Here is a 17,559-nt window from a genome sequence, read left to right as displayed (position 1 = left end):
ACTAGTGCTCTGTATATCACTATTGCTCCAGTAAGGACATGGTATTGTACAAAATGTAAGAATATTAGAATATTTTATTTATTTATTTTGAAAGAACATTAAATAATGAGAAGAAAAAGAAAAACGGTTGCCCTCGGTACTGCTAGGTTTCTATGAAAGTGTCTATTTTATCTCTTGTATTGAAATCTAGCACATGAGAAGTTTGACCAGCAGCCATTTCAGATTTACACACCTTTTCTGTGTCGGTTAATGTAAATTCCTGATTGCTCAATTCTCCGGTCGTGCCCTCTCCTTTGTTCTCCTCCACACTGGCTCAGTGGTTCAAAGTCCAGAGCTCTCCTATTCAAACCCCCTATCTGTGTGAGATACAGTTGTGGCAGCTGTTATTATCACCCTGTGAAATTCCCTGTGAAGAGGATGTAGAGTAGCAGAGCCGGCCATCCGTACTTGCAGTGCAGTGCTGGAAGTAAGACACATGCCAGGTTTTACTACAAGCTTGATGAGCCACAGTGCATAGATACAGTATCAGGCTCTGGTGTGTCTTATTAAACTCGTAGTAAAACCAGGAATGGATCGATCTGTTATGCAATGGGAGTCTTCTTTCCAGCCCTGATTTATGTGTACAGTACATGGAAAGACACTGCGCACATCCTACTGTATAAACCCTCTGTGTTTGACATGCATACAGTATCTATGACAATGGTTAAATGTTTAGGTAAAGTTCTAAATGTTACTATTAAAAACGTCAGTGCTGGTCACTATCATTATGTGTAAATTGTAATAGAAAAGGCTTAAACAGGTGTATCAGCACACAGAGACAGTAGGATAGGATAGGATATGAGGAGCAGTGATGCAGATGAAAGTGATGCTGTCTCAGGACTTTCACCTTTCACTGCACTGTAGAGGGTTAACGTGGGGAATGTATTACTTCATTCACAAGGAGTTTAATAATACCTCGTTTCCACAGTGAAGCCAACTCGAGTACACACCCTAATTGCCCCCCCCCCCCCAATGCTGCGTTTCCATGTTTTTGTAAAACTCGAGTTGGCCTTGAAATCGGGTGCGTACCCGAGTTCTTTGGTACCATTTCACTATGCAGGCTGGCCCGAATTAATTCAGGCCGAGCAGAAAATACGTCACTAATCATGGAATCCCGGGTCTTAGTAACAGTCTCTATGAAAGCCAATGTCAGTTGCAAATTACTGTTAGAAAAAATAAAATAATAGCTTACCTGTAATTTAACTTAAAAAAAAAAAACCCAAAAAATGATTTAACATGACAGCACATTATGCAACGTGGAATCATGATGAAACGCTATCACTGATTACAGTTTGGGGAGATCAGGTCATTCAAAGTCAGCTTCAAGGATCTTTTTGAAATCAAAAAGTGTTTCAAAATCTACTTTCTATGGGTGTGAGTCGGAATGCGCTCCAATATAGGGAAAAAATAAAACATTTAAATCGGAATACAGAAAAATTAAGGACCACAATAACAAAATCAGAAACTATCCAAAAACATTCTGCTATTATGACAGATTAGATGTGATTTTAGGACGCCGTCCAATATCAAAAGACTGGAAGTCTGGAAAAGTATCCATTGCCGTGTTTGGTGATAACAATGTTACAATGTCATTAACGATGATACAGTAATTTGGTTACCTGGTTACTATCTGGCCACCTCTCACAATAACATGAGCGAGACATGTCCAGCTCACGTAATAACTCGAGAAACTCAGGAAACCCTGGAAACGCTATTTTTATTTTTTAGCCAACTTGCGTTGCGCCTCAACATGACTTGATTTCAGCTTTCTAAAAAAGAAATTTAACCCCAAGCTGATGGGGTCGTATTTAGGCTTGGGATCCTAACATACACTGACCCTTTTACACGTACCATGTGGTTAAAGATTGTTTTAATTGTATAAGCTTTGTGAAATTTGCAATTAACATGGTTCATATACAAGCACGCAATGGCTTTCACTGTTGTAATAAAACTCTTACTGTGCAAATTGGATATTATTGATTATTTTGTTAACTTAAATTATACAGGGCAATTTCATAGATTGCACAATATTGTCGGAACATCGCAAAAGCTGCATTGTTTGTGGATCGTATCTTATGTGTACAGTGTCAAATATTTTACCTTTTTAGAACATCTTTTGGAGCGGGCATTGGAGTGGGAGCGGTGCCAGAGGCTCAGGCACTTCACCCACTCCACTCCACACTCCTAGCAAAATGGTCCCGCGCCACTCTTCACTCCGCTATGATCCTTTCCATTCACATACTGTGGTGGGATTTATCCATTATTATTATTATTATTATTATTATTATTATTATTATTTATTTCTTAGCAGACGCCCTTATCCAGGGCGACTTACAATTGTTACAAGATATCGCATTATTTTTACATACAGTTACCCATTTATACAGTTGGGTTTTTACTGGAGCAATCTAGGTAAAGTACCTTGCTCAAGGGTACAGCAGCAGTGTCCCCTACCAGGGATTGAACCCACGACCCTCCGGTCAAGAGCCCAGCGCCCTAACCACTACTCCACACTGCTGCATAAACTGACCTTTGACTAGTATTTTAAGCATTCTCCATTCTGGGTGAACTGCATCCATACCTTGCTAAAAGGTCACAATACCAATTCAGTAAGACTTCTAACTGTTCATCACCAAAATCCACAAGATCATCAGACCATGCATCATGGCAGAACATTTAAAAACACTGAATAATTTGGGGTCTTTCTGAAACCCTCTCATCAGTGGAAAGCTTAATCATGTTGCCAAACCTGTACTCAAACCCCCTAACTGTGATTTCAACAGTTTTTTCAATATGTGTCTTTTTTTTAATGTCATGGGTCTGTGGGGAGGGAGGCCTTAAGTTTAATATCCTGAAATGCTGCTGCATGACTGACCCTGCTGCTGTGGATCTGGCTCTGGTTGGGAATCCACTTGCTGCAAAAATGTCTCTAGTTTGCCAATTAATGGCTTTTCCCTCATACTTTTAATTGTCAAGACACAACTCTCAATTGCTGCAACAGCTTGTGGGGAGAATTAGACTATTCTTTTGGAGTGTAAGGCTAAGCTTTGACACCTCTGTGAAGAGATCATGTAGAAACTGACACAACCCTACAAAAGCAAGTTTTTCCATTTCCTGTACAAGATGCTTTGCTCTTCCTCTAATGTCTGTGTTTTTGGAAGTGGAAGCGAGGTGCTCCATGTGGGGGATGCACAGCAGTTTATTGTCCATGTCCAGTATTAAGAGTCTCATCATTTCATTGCAAAAAAACAGACAATGCACGATAGATGTGAGGCAGCCAGTGCTTTGTCTTTACAGCCAAAGGTGTCCTAATTCTACAACCTCAGTCGGCACCAATTGCTTTTAACTCACGCTTGCATTTTGGATTGAAATGTTATGTTTTTCACACCAACAGCAGAAAGTTATGTGTTTTCCCAATCATTGAAACTAATCTTTGAGTACTTAACATTGCTAATTCAAGCCTATGGGGCAAGCATTGAAATGATCTAATATGCTGTCTGTAGGGAAATAAATCTGTCATGATTATTATTTATTATTTTTTTTTAATCAAAAATACTTTATATGTATAAAAGAAAATAATGTTAACACAATCATATACGCATTAGATACAAGCAAGCAAAGACGCGCAGGTCACAGCATACGCTAATGTATACTTTTGAATCATAATCAGAACATGATGGGAGACTACATTTGGGGGCTGATTCATGAAAGTGATTTACAGTATAATCGTAAATCTCGAAAAACTACTCACTTCTAAATCTTTTGTAGTCATTTTTGTATTACTTTAGTATAAATACATGTTAATTTGGATTCATATGTTGTTTTTTTCTGACTTTATGTGAACGAAAAGACACAAATTCGCCCGTTTTCTCATTGGAAATAGGTAAATTTCAAAATATCACTGTCCTGGTCACAAAAGCAAAGTTTGTGGGGAATAATAGCCATTTTCTATACTTTTGAGGCATAAGCAGTTAGGAAATAACACTTACTACCCAGGAACCAAAAAAAAAAAGAAAAATTGTTACATGGTGTAGTTATTCATTCCATTATCAGTAATACAGAGAAAAAAAAACATACCTAATAAATTTAGTTCATGAAATAGTATCTGCTTATATCACTCGTTTCTCGATATTTATAAATGTTGTAAGAACATATATATATATATATTAAAACACATGAGACAGAATAAATGTTCTAATATAACTACAAGTAAAATGCATTGGGTTTACAGTGTGTTCCCGTTTTTTTCTTAGCTGTAAACAAGTTCTTGTGTCATTTTGTTTCTACCTGCTGAAAATGTCTTTGCCCTTTGAAAATGTAATGCCCGTCTCAGTGATGTCACACGAAGAAAAAAAGCAAGCAGTGAAATTCAACAACTCCCCTATCCAATTATATGCATTAACAAGCTATACTGCAAAGTGTGGTGGCCCAGTAAGTCAAAGAAACAAAATGCGTTTTTTTTATCGTGTTTAGCCGATCACTGTTCCAGAATGACACTTCATTATGATTCATGTTTACACGATCATGGTCCTTAAAAGCTAGCGAGAGGCAGTATTTATGTGTTAATGGCGCCTAACCTCAAAAAGACTGTCGCAGTCTAGACCCCTGTATAGTAAATTAATTGTGTAAACATGGGAAAAGTGTGCAAAAATACCATGGTAAACGTCTATAAGGGGTACCCCCCTAACTGGTGCTGTGAAGGTGGTCCCTCAATCCGTCGGGGCTTGTTAGAAATTGAAACCCATTTTAAAGACCCAGCATCTGTTGATTTGAAGTCCCACTAAACCAAATGATAAGTAGATTAGGACCTGGTTCTGAATGGTCTCAATAGGGTATTGTTGTGTTTTGACATAGTGGAAGACAGACGCTTCACTAGCATTGCAGTGGGGAGATAAGGGACTGCTTTACTGAAGGTTCTTTGTGTTTAACCAGGACAGCTGGTGTTTTATTGCAACACCTATCTGACAATGGGTGCCTCGCTGCATAACTACTGTAGGAAGGCAGGAGTCTACCTAAATGAATTAGGCCACATTCTATCCCAGCAAACATTCACAGCTGCATCAGCTTCAGTAACATCAGCACTTGGCAGTCCTCAATTTAGCTTTATGCAACAGGATACTTTTGGTTTTTGTTTTTAATCTGGTGGGTATTACTGAAGGTCTGCAAATAAGGGTCATCATTCATATTGTACTGTGAGATGGTGCAAAACTGTAGCATTCAAAGCATATGGCTGTAAATCCAGGTTTTAATAGACTAAACCCTTTCCATTTAAACTTATCAGATACATTTTCATTTTAAATTGGCCTCAAAAAATAAATCTGTTTACTATTTCTAGTAATCTTTGTTTTTCTTCAGTATTTAGTCCTTAATCCATTGAAGTGGTTTTACAAAGCATAAAGATGCTATTAATTATGAAACGGGCAAGTTGATGCAATGTCTTCGTAAAAACAGGACATTTTTTATTTAAAAAAAATTAGTAAAATACTTTTAAAATGTATTTTGTGTTTACCTTTAAACCTGCAGTTGCTGGTAAATGTTTTTCAATGACAGAGAGAGAGAGAGACAGTCAGTCAGTCAGACAGACAGACACTTGGACCCTTGAGGACTAGGAATTAGCACATGGGGAGAGAGAAAGAGGAGAGCACTCTCTGAGAACTGTTTTCATATCAATGATTAATGCAGAGTAGAAGTGCACTAGCAGTGATGGGGCGTTTTGGCTCAGCTGCTGCGTGCTGGTCAGACCTCTCTCCCCAGAGACTAGAAAGCCTTCTGGAGACGGAGGAGCCCTGTGCTGGGTGTATTAATAAACCCACATGCTTCAGATGCTTCCTAGTCGCTGAGCATCTCCTAAGAGTGTGCCTGGGATCAGGATGCTGTGTGGAGAGCCCTGGCAGGCAGGCAGGTCTGAATCTGTTTTATCTTCACAAAAAATGAAAAAAATATTTTAAAACACAGACTCATAGCATGTATCTTTTAAACATTTTAGTCGTAGATTAATCTCTGCTCTCAGAATTAAGTTGATTTTAATCGTTTTCTGTGGTTGACAGAACTTGTTGGGCGTCTGTCCAGAAATGACTAGTCATGTTAGTGACTGAAAGCGTGTCAGTCAACGGGGGGAAGCAGTTGGTTAATGACAGGAAAGAAGCCATTGATGGTGTGGGGTCAATTTAACCCTCCAGGTGAAATGATCATGAAAATGCAACACTAACTGAAAGCAAACAGAGATTTCTTCAGCCTAGTGCAATGCCAGATATCATGCTTTGTACAACCTTTTGGAGACCATTGTATGAACTATTGAAACTTTAACAAAGACAGACACTTCGGATTAAACTCTGTACCAAACATCTTTTCTCAATGATGGGATCTGACAGTTTGAACAAAATGTATGAATCTTGTTTCCCCATGCCCTGGCACCACGTTACTGCAGTGTCTTGGCAAAGGGAAGTTTTAGACAGTTTCTCCCAGCGTTATTTACTGTGATAGCAGCCAGCAGACAGGCAGGCAGGCAGGCAAGCTGGACTTGTGTCCTCTGGATGCCCTGTGATTTTGGGCACTGAAGCGTTTAGCTCTGTGACCTCTCTGCCCACCCTTCCTAGGGATGAGGGGCACTCCCTGAATTCACATAGACACACACCCTACAATACACCACATCTGAGCCTAAATACTTACTGTAATTGTTTATAATTTCATGTTTTTCTTTGAATTTATAATTTCTACAGTCAATTTTTTTTGTATAAAATATATATATATATATATATATATATATATATATATATATATATATATATATATATATATATATATATATATATATATAATCAATATATATCAATATAGATAGATAGATAGTACCCTTGTGGTTGCATTTATAAAAAGTTATTTCGATTCCTTGCACATGACCTCTAAGGATGGGATAATTTTACATTGTTTTATGTTATGTTCAATGTATGTCTCCAGCATAGCCCTCCTCTCTTTCTGACAGCAGTTACTCAGGGGAGAGGGATGGTAGAAGGATGGGGGAGGGTGGCACTGGCTCTGCCTGGCCTCAACTGGGTTCTGATTAGGGGTCTCGGATAAATATCTAATCCCTTTCTTTGGCCAGCTGGGCTGCCAGGCTTTACTCTTCTACCCTCATGGGGGCATGTTCCATGGAATAATATATTAGTTGGGATTTATCCAGTTCATCCCTTTCTCCCGCTCCCTCTTATCTCTCGTTCTGTTTCTCTCTCTCACAACCAGCATCTTAAAACACTTTAGCCTAATCTGCAGAGAACTGAAAAAGATCAAATGTAACATTTTTGTGACCTGCTCGTCAAACCTTTTTATTATCCAGCATCTGGGAACAGAAATGTGCAGAGCTTCCTTTATTGATCCTTATTTATTGATCTATATTTGTTTATTTAACCAGGAGATTTACCCATTGAGACCAAGGCCTCATTTACTGGGGGTCCTGGAAAACAATAAAAGGATAATTGCAAAGTACAAATAGCACAATCAAAACATCGTTTTGCGTGACTTCTGTTTTTTCATTAAATATTTTTAGTAATTTAGGGAAAAGTGCATTTTTTTTTTTTTAATTTACCAAAAGAGAAAATGACATATAGAGTACACACACACGGTCGAATTGGGTACTGTATCACACGCGGGTATGTGTGCTGGGAGGGAGTTACTGTAACTCAGATGTGCTGTGTAAATGACACTCCAGTCAGGAGTCTAATTATATTGCCATTACGCAACACATAAATAAACTCGCTGATCGTGGGAATTACACATTTAAAATACTGTATATATAGTTGAGAACTTTTGATGGAACGAATATATAGAATGGTATAACGCATTTAACCAAATACTCACTCACCATCCCGATAACAGTAAATATGGCCCTCAGTCTCTTAATGCAGTGTTTTGTAAAGAAAAGAGCATTTGATAAACATTTGTGTGATGAGCAAGCTCTGCTCATCTCATTTCTGTTTCTGTTTTACAATAATCGCATTTCACACTCTGATGACTTGGAGGTGGCATTATAATATAAGTTGAAATTTTAACAAAATATGAATAAAAAGAAATGTAACAAAATAGCAAAAAGCTTGCAATACCACCGATGCCATATACTGCATTACTGCGGTCACATGCAAGCACACGGCATGCTGGGTAAAACATGACATTTATACATAATAGTGTCTCCTTCGGATGTTGGTGAAAAATAAAAAACCTGCCCCTCCCCCCAGTTTATTTTCCAAGGATTTTACCTAAATGGTTAACCATTGTGAAAGACATGCATGTCAAATGTAGAGGTCAGCTGTAGTGTTTATAAGGAAAGATGGAGTATTATTATTATTATTATTAATTTCTTAGCAGACGCCCTTATCCAGGGCGACTTACAATTGTAACAATATATCACATTATTTTTACAGTTGGGTTTTTACTGGAGCAATTTAGGTAAAGTACCTTGCTCAAGGGTACAGCAGCAGTGTCCCCTACCAGGGATTGAACCCACGACCCTCCAGTCAAGAGTCCAGAGCCCTAACCACTACGCCACACTGCTGCCCCGTATAGTGTAAGGTCATTTTATTTCATATTTATTCACAGTCTTTTTGCATACACCCATGCATGATGTGCAGTCTTCATGTGCAGTGCTTCATGAGGTAACACCGCTTTACTGGAGCGCATCTATAAATAGAATTGCCTGGCTAATGGATTTTATTTTACAAGCCTCCACTAAACATTCATTGATTGTTTAAGCGTCCTGGTGCCTTATTTTGAGCGTCACGTGTCAAGCTACAGTGTCCATTAACGATGCTTGAGTAAAGTTTGTATTTGTTTTGCATAATCTTCTTGTTAATAGAAACGTTGTCTGAATGGATTGATTTAGTTGTGTTACCTGTCTGATATTCCAAAAAGAACTTGTTTGCTGATTTATGCCTCAGTACTGTAGTAAGCATGAGATTTAGATTCCAATCTTTTAAAACACTTCATGTGGAAGTTAATTGCCATTGAGTAGTACTCAATTGTAAAGGGAAGGGAATGACAGCTTTTCTTGTTTTGAAATTAGCAAATTAATGAATGGATTTATTTAATAACTGCCAATAAATACTTAAAGGCAATTCTGAGTACGAGTATTAGCACACAGTAGTTTTTAGTAATAGTTTTGGACAGTGTAGTGGTTAGGGCTCTGGACTCTTGACCGGAGGGTTGTGGGTTCAATCCCCAGTGGGGGACACTGCTGTTGTACCCTTGAGCAAGGTACTTTATCTAGATTGCTCCAGTAAAAACCCAACTGTATAAATGGGTAATTGTATGTAAAAATAATGTATAATGTGATATCTTGTAACAATTGTAAGTCGCCCTGGATAAGGGCGTCTGCTAAGAAATAAATAATAATAAATAAATAATACTCTGCAGTAGCTGCTCTGTGTCAGGTTCATGCTTATGCTTTCGTACTGATTTAGCAATGATCGAATGGGACTGATGTGCTTCTCAACCTTTGAAGTCAAGCTACATTCATGCAATAAGCTCTTGGTTTGATTTTGTGCTGTTGCTTGTCCATTTGACCATTCTATTAATTGCTACAATAATCCTGTAGCTACAGTATATCTGATCGCTGTGACAATCACGATTCTGCATTACGACAGCTCTGGGAACCAGTCTTTTGTGTATTTCACCGTAGTGCAAGTTTACAAAAAAGGTGGCAGCCTTACTGAACTTGCTTGTTGGTCTTCAAAAGTCAAATAGTCTGGCCTCAATCTTGTTTAGGTAGCTGACAGCACATTTCTGACTATTGGTAATACAATATAAATAGGGCTTGAATTTTTTGGGTTTTATTTTTTGTTGAGTTCAGGGGTGTTTATTTTGGTTTTTATTATTATTTGGCAAAATCGGTTATTAAGCATAAACATTTAAGTTCATCAGTGTTCAGTTTCTATAATAAATTGCATACACGTTTCACTAATACATATACAAATGTTAACTTACTGTGTTGAAGTGAGGATGTTCACATTTAGGGTTCAGGCAATTTAGAACTCTGCCTGCATGTTGAATCCGAGAAGTATTTCGTTTTGCATCCCCTTCCACCCGCATATCTATCACACTGCAATGTTGGGGTCTGGATGTGGTGAAGAAATAACTCTGGAGCTGGATGCAGACTTCATACAATCCTACACTTTTGTTACTGCAGCTCACACCTTGTACGCATTGTTTTCCATCTTCTCAACTCACTTCCTGGTTTATCAATAAAGCTTATTGAATACAAGACCATTAAATAACTTTATACAAACCATTAGAAGGCAAACACTCAGGGGCGCATAACTTTGTTTAATAGTGGAGGGGCAAAGGCACAGAAGAAATGCCGAGCAAAGTGAGGTGACTTTTTTGTTGTTGTTAAGAAGCTCTTGGAAACCAAATTTTTACCTAAATCTTTTTCAAGTTACTGTTTTTGTAATAGTAAACCCACAAAATTGGACAGGTATTTCAGCATAAAATATAGAATATTTACTAACTGAGCATTTATTAAGTACAAACACAAGTAGCACCACATGGCAGAATCGGTTCCAGTGGCACATCTGCACAATGCTGTACAGTACCTATAATTCCAACATGCAGCTTATTAAAGGGAAGTGCGAAACAAACCCAAACAATAACATGTACAACATGTAATAATATGGCTTGTTTATTGACATATATATTAACATATGAATGTTAACAGTTAAAATATTCCTTGCTTAGGTTTGTTTTAAATGTAGTGCTGCGTTTTGTCATCAGACATTGCTGAGCTCAGTTCAGAAACCAGCTGCTACAAGACTTTCGGAAAGTAAGCAATCTCTATAGCAGAGCAGTGCTTGGTGCTGATAGGTTGAAACTGCAAGCACCCGCCCTCACATTGCAATGCTTATTGCTAATTGGTTTAAACACTAAATGCCAGCCCTCACAGCCAATTTGTGACAATATTACAGGCACTGCAGATTAGTGATGGGCAGTTTGATTCTTTTTACTGACTCGATTCATTTCATTCAGTTCAGTTTGGTGAGTCGATTTAAAAAGATTTGTTCATTTGATTCACTGATTCAATGAATAAAACCAGTCAATGTAGACCGAATCACGTGGTTAGAAGGTTTATTTGAATGGAAAAGAACGCATCGTTCATGAACTGCACATCACTAACGGGAAATAGCTAGCTAGAATCCATAGTGTCTGGGTTATGTGTTTTTTATTATTAATAAATAATAAGTCAATTGAATTACTTACGTCTTCTTTATAAGGGGTTGTAAGTGAGCGCCTCTATTTGATTTGACAGATCATCCCTCCCTACCATACAACACTGCTACGAGAAGTTAAATGTTGCCAAAGCACAACATTGCCATTGATTATACTGATTTGCAACAAACCCATTATAGGCATTCAGATTTCAGCCACCACCAGAATGGAAAAACGTAACAATCACAATAGCCACACGACATATCAGATTTTGAATTAATTTTTTTATAAATACTTTAAGCACGGCAAAACTCATTTTGCAGTTTGAAATGATCGCACTTTTGTTATGGGCTTTAAAGTAAGGTGTCTGATATACTTAGATTTACTGCAATAACTATCTGGCAAACATACAAATTCTTTGAAGCAAAACCGTTAACCCTCTGCACACGACAACATGGCACATAGGGTTCAGTTTCATAACTCTCAATGAGTTGATAGACAACCCGGTTTCCTTGTTACAACGAATCAGCCGGACTCAAGCGTTTCTCAATCATTTTCATGAGTTTTGATAGGCTGGTAACTCGACTCCTGTGTGTCACGCAATTGGTTCATTGGGTGAATCAAAAGAACCGATTCAGACGGGACTCTGATCCGATTTCCCATGATTCACCGTAATGAGTCGTTCAAAAAGAACGAATTGTTCATGAACTGCAGATCAACCATATACTGCTCATACGTTAACAAGGGAATGCTTGTGTTTGGCTGCACCGACAGCACTCTCACTTCCCGCATCCTTAGGCACCATAATAAATAAATAAATTGAAATTGATGCGCTAAGTATGTGAGATTTACCTGCCACAGACCGATTGAGTCGACGATATACTGAAATCTAAGTATATCATGATCTACACTGGTAAATATTGACCTGCCCTTTTTATCAATCAGCATGTATTTCTACAATTTTTAGTCATTCAGGGACACACTGAAATGTTTATTATTAAACAAATGTGAGTTTAAATTATTAGTAAGTCCACACGTTTCGATATGAAAGCTGAACATTAATATCAGCAAAGAGCAACTAAGTTACACATTTTTAATGAAAAACATTGTAGCCAACGTTTTCACTAAAGTAAAATCAGACTTGTGTGATTTTGAAGTGCCTCTTTTTGATATATTTACTACTGTTTAATCTAAGTTAAAAATAAAAGATTTTGGTGGGAATTGAACTTGTTCATGGCCCCGCGGCAACATTACCCTCATTTTTAATTCTAAAACCCAGCATTATTTCGTTTTTAGTAACGGTCTGATACTCTCTCTTCCTACATTTTTTTGTTTTAATAATGGTTTTATACTCTCTCTTCCTTCAGATATTTTTGCGAGTAATAAATAAAAAATATATGCCTGTATTTCAGATATTAATCGTCTCTCCTGACCGCCTGCCGAGTTCACATTCACTTAACAACGTTTTTTTCTTACTGTTAGCTAACGTTAGCCACGGTGCAGGCCTTGGTGATTGTTTATAAATGTGGTCCATCCTCCTGAATACTTTTCCATTTTTATATTTTATTTTTAAAGATTTTAAAACAAATCAATGCCAAACAACAAGGTATAATACATAAATAATGAATGAAAACAAGTGGATGGGCAAAATATGTAGTTTGACCCCCCCCAATATTCAAAGTGGAGGGGCATGTGCCCCTTCTGCCCCATGGATTAGGCGTCTATGCAAACACTAATACACTACTGCAAAGCAATTCTGCAAAGCAATTGACTTATTAACAGTAAGTATTTTTTTTTATTTATTACAATTATTTTATTAATCGTAATACTGATGTTTTATATAAAAAAAAATGTATATTTTACACTAATTATTAATTTTGTAAATATAAATGTTAACCTGACTTTAAAATAATTACTGGTCCTGAATGTATTGGTCCTAAACAATAACAAAAATAATCTTACAACACTATAGCTTCTTATTATTTTTTGTCAGCGATGTGTTGGTTTTTTTTCAACCCATCCGTCAGAAGTCACTTGAACGAGTGTATTCTATTATGTAGGACCACAAAAATGGCCTATTGGTCAGTAGCAATGTCTTTGCACACTGCCCGCCTTCTGAAAGAAGTTTTCTTTATGTAGAACAAGTAGTGAATGATTGACATTATTCAAAATATATTGCCGAAACCCAGGTTTATCGGTGTAAAAAAATAAAAACCGTATTTTCTAAATAGGTCTTCAGGGTTTTTTTTCCGTTATTATCGGTTAAAACCAAAAACTTCAAGCCCTAAATATAAATTACTTTGTGCATTGTTTGAACAATAATCGTAAATTGCTGGTTATGGTGTTCACTAATGCTGCTGGACTGTGTGTAAAAATTCCCTCGGTACTTCATTATTCCGTGTTCCCTGACTGACCGCTCTTGCAGATGGAGCAGAGTCTCTATTATTATTTATTTCTTAGCAGACGCCCTTACCCAGACTCTGTGGTCTGCACTGGCTGATGATGTCATTGCGCACAGACAGCGTCCCTTCCTTTTCTTCTGTTTCCACTTCAGGAACTCGATGTTCTGCTTGTGCTGGGTGTTCTATCTGCTTCGCAGGTACAGTACTCTGTATTACCTGTTCCTCTAAAACACTGAGGCCGAGTTTTTAATGATGGTACCACTAACCGAATGCAAAAAAATTATACAGTCAGCACTCGGATATCCGTTACCCAGATACACGTCAGTCGCGTTTTACCGCCCTTGTATTAAGAATAAAATCAATCCTCATTTATATATACTTAACAATTTAATGCACTTACCCGTCACGTGCGATTCCCGACTCCGTCACCATCTGTCACGCGGGTTGTGACAGATATCAACCCGCTTTTTTAAAAAATTTTTATTAATTCTCTCTAATCCCATATCAGTCTGTCTTATATTGTGTAGTTACACAGCGCTTCCTCCAGTTTCATGAAAATGCTGCCAAAACAAAGCGAACGAGACAAGCTATGGTAATGTAACAGTTAATCATTAAACAGTTTTAGATACTGTGATGTATTTTTTTTTGGTTTATCTGTGATCTTTTGTTGCTTTTGTGCATTTTCATTTTCAAGTGAACTGTGACATTAGGGCCTTATCGAGCACTATATTCTGCAGTTTTGAATACTGACTTTGGATACTGTTTTAATTCTGGAAAGTTTTTTTTTTAATCTTTTGGTTTTGCTAAATTGCATTGCCTTTTACGTTTTATGCAGCTCTGTGCATGGACAACATTTAGATTTTATTTTGCTGTTGGGTCGTTAATGGAAAATTTTACATACTGCTATAATACGTATGGATTTAAAAGTTGTTGTCTCTAGTTTTGGCAAGTGAAATAAAATTAAAATACTGCTTCTGTTAAAAATATAACTATACATGGAAGCCTACTTATTTTAAAACACAGTCCTTTCAGGGATGTATTTTTGATATTGTCCGGTTTTCAGGGAATACAAAAAAGATACAAGAGTTGGGACGGGCCAAAATTAAATAATCAGATATGCGTCACACGCATTTAACCATCACTGAAGTCAAAATTTTATAGGGTTGGCTATGCGAGTGCTGATTGTATGTATGTTTGTATGTTTGTATGTATGTATGTATGTTACAAGCATGGCCTTTGTTCTGTGCGGCCTCATTCTGCATCCATCAGCATGCGTCAGGCATTTTCTGAATAGATTGTGGAAAAATGTAATATAATTAATCACATACTGCAGATAGAAATGAGTGGAATAAATTGGACATGTTCTGTTGGGGGATTTTTATTTCAAAACGCTTGGTTACGAAGACACTGTCTTGTTAATAGAAAACATGAAATAAAACTCTTTATAAACATGAAATAAAACACTTTATAAACATGAAATAAAACTGAAAAGTGCACTTTAGGTAAGTTTTTTTTTTTTTTTGCTTTCCCAATCTCTGGAATTCCCCCTCCCTCGCCCCCTCTCCCCCTCCCCCTCTCCCTTTCTCTCTGGGCAGCGTCCCAAGCCCTAGGTCCCCTGTTTGAACTGCAGACAGATTAGACTGAAGCCAGTCTGTCTTGCTCAGGGTAAAGTGCTGCCAAGTCAAGTAAAGGCAAGCTGGCTTTACCTCCGGCACAGGGAACATGAAACAGCTTAGCCCTCCACTGACTAGGAGGATAGGAGGAAACACTGTCCTGGTGATGCAGAGAGTACGGGTGTTATATTTAAAGAAAAGTTATATATATATATATATTTTTATTATTATTGGGGGATTAGAGATTAATTGTTTCATAAACTCAGGTGTAGCGTACAGTGTTTTGAATTCAGTTGCAGTTCTACCACATTCAGTTCTGTTTGTTACCACATTAATTAAAATGCTTTTACTTTCAATACCTTTCTCTATTTTATTTTTAATTTTTTGCTGTCCTCCCGTCCACCAAAATTAACCCAAATGTTTACCCAGAAAAATGTGTGGAGTATATTTTTTGCCCCAATTTTCACCATTTTTTTTGTAATAAACCCCAATAAATTCCGGGGAAATTAAGAAAAATAAAAATTGAAGGGCCTTATGTATATTGTATACCTCAGCACCTGACACATGTCTTGCTGTAGGTCTCGCTCCCTGCTCCTGCTGTAATCTGCTTATCAGGACAGACCCCCAACAATACAAACATTTGAATAATTCAAATTTTATTGATGATTATGTGATGTTCAGAAATGAATAATTGCTTCAATTCTGCTTGGTTTGAGTGCATCATCAGGCCTGCTGGAAGCAGTATAGACCCCCCCCCCATAACAGATAGTACCAAGGGGTAGCTGAGAGGGTGGAGTTGGGGGAGGCGGAGGGGATGCGAATGAATCAAGCGCAGTGCAAGTTAGGGTTGGACAATAATGACATTTTCAGTTATCAATTATCGGCTGTAAATTACCACGATAATCATGATTATCGGCTGAAAAAATAACATATGTAAAATGTCTTGGAATTTATCAAATTTAAAGCTATATATACTTAAGCAATATGACAACTGCCTCTACGAGTTTAGAAGAAATAAAACTAGACAATTTTCAAAAAGACCAGCATCTTTAATAAAAGTTATGAAACAATGGTTGGTTACTAAAAAGCACAAATAATATAACCAAATGTTTGTTTGGCAGCTTTTCAACTTTTGAAATATAGGCTACTTACTTTTTTTTTTAAAGTGTTTAAAAAAAAAAAAAATTATAAATTGCGACTCAAAAATATCAGTTTTTCCACACTGCCTACAGACGGGCTTATTACCTTGCGGATCACTTTCTGTCACTCCAAAAAACACAGGACTGATGCTGTTTCTTTTTTCTAAAATCTTTTCGGAAGGTTTGGTAGTTTCTGCAGTTGCCATCGCCATTAGCTCAAACGTTTGCCTTTACTTGGTGAATCTTACGTCACATGTTACAACTTCCCACTACGCAGTGAGCACAGATCATGTGTTACGCCTCACGCACAGTTAAGTCCTGTCTTACTTCAATGCAGAGTTACTGTTACACACAAGCATATTATAGTGGGTAACGGACGATAAAATGATCATCGATAATTATTTTTCAACGCAATACAATTATCGATGCAAAAATATTATCGATAATATCATGATAATCGATTATTGTTCCAACCCTATTGCAAGTTACCAGTGTATTTATATTGCTTTGATAGGCCAGAATTGCATGATGCAATATGTGTAGGGGGCCGTTCTTCCTCCTGAACCTTAGTTTATAAACTTCATTAGGCACAGACATGCTTGAAAACCACACTGTCACGTTATTGCTTGCAGGTGATTTACTGGACTGCAAGAAGGAAGTCATGAGCCATTGCTGTAGCATTGTTTCCAAAGGAAATATTTGAGGAAATACGTCATATCGCCATGAACTTCAAAATACAGTACAGTTTTGTATTTTAAAGTTTGTTTTGATGCATTTCTCTTTGTTGTTTAGCACCTTGAGTGTTTAGAACTACTGCAATAATCAAAGTCAATCCCTCTTGGCGCGAGGTTCACTCTGCTGTTAATCTGTATCTGAGAGAGAGAGCGTGGTTTCACATCCTAGAAGCGCTGGCCGGTGTGTCGCAGATCCTGACAGCTCTTCCTAAACACACCAGAATGTGTCACTAACAGGTTATTATTATATAGTGTCCTAACACTTCACAATGTGTGACTCATCGAGCTCACACAGCGATGAAATGCAGCTCTGCCACAATCCTTCTCAGTGACTCAGCTTCCTAAACCTGCCAGAAGTTTCCAAACAAATCAGAATGCATGACTGGAGGAAGCCGCAGCAAAAAGAAAGTGCTGCCAAAGCACCCAGCCCTTTTATACAAGT

The 17,559-nt window shown here is 37.5% G+C and overlaps 1 protein-coding gene across 14 annotated transcripts in view; it reads left to right on the top strand.

The window, feature by feature from the left end:
• Positions 1–17,559, top strand: part of LOC117400419 (microtubule-associated protein 4-like) — a 132,162-nt gene that overhangs the window by 12,540 nt on the left and 102,063 nt on the right. The gene's annotated exons all lie outside the window — the stretch shown is intronic.

This window comes from Acipenser ruthenus, chromosome 4 (genome assembly GCF_902713425.1).
Source record: "Acipenser ruthenus chromosome 4, fAciRut3.2 maternal haplotype, whole genome shotgun sequence".
Lineage (NCBI taxonomy): Eukaryota > Metazoa > Chordata > Actinopteri > Acipenseriformes > Acipenseridae > Acipenser > Acipenser ruthenus.
This window is presented reverse-complemented; position numbering and strand designations above follow the sequence as displayed.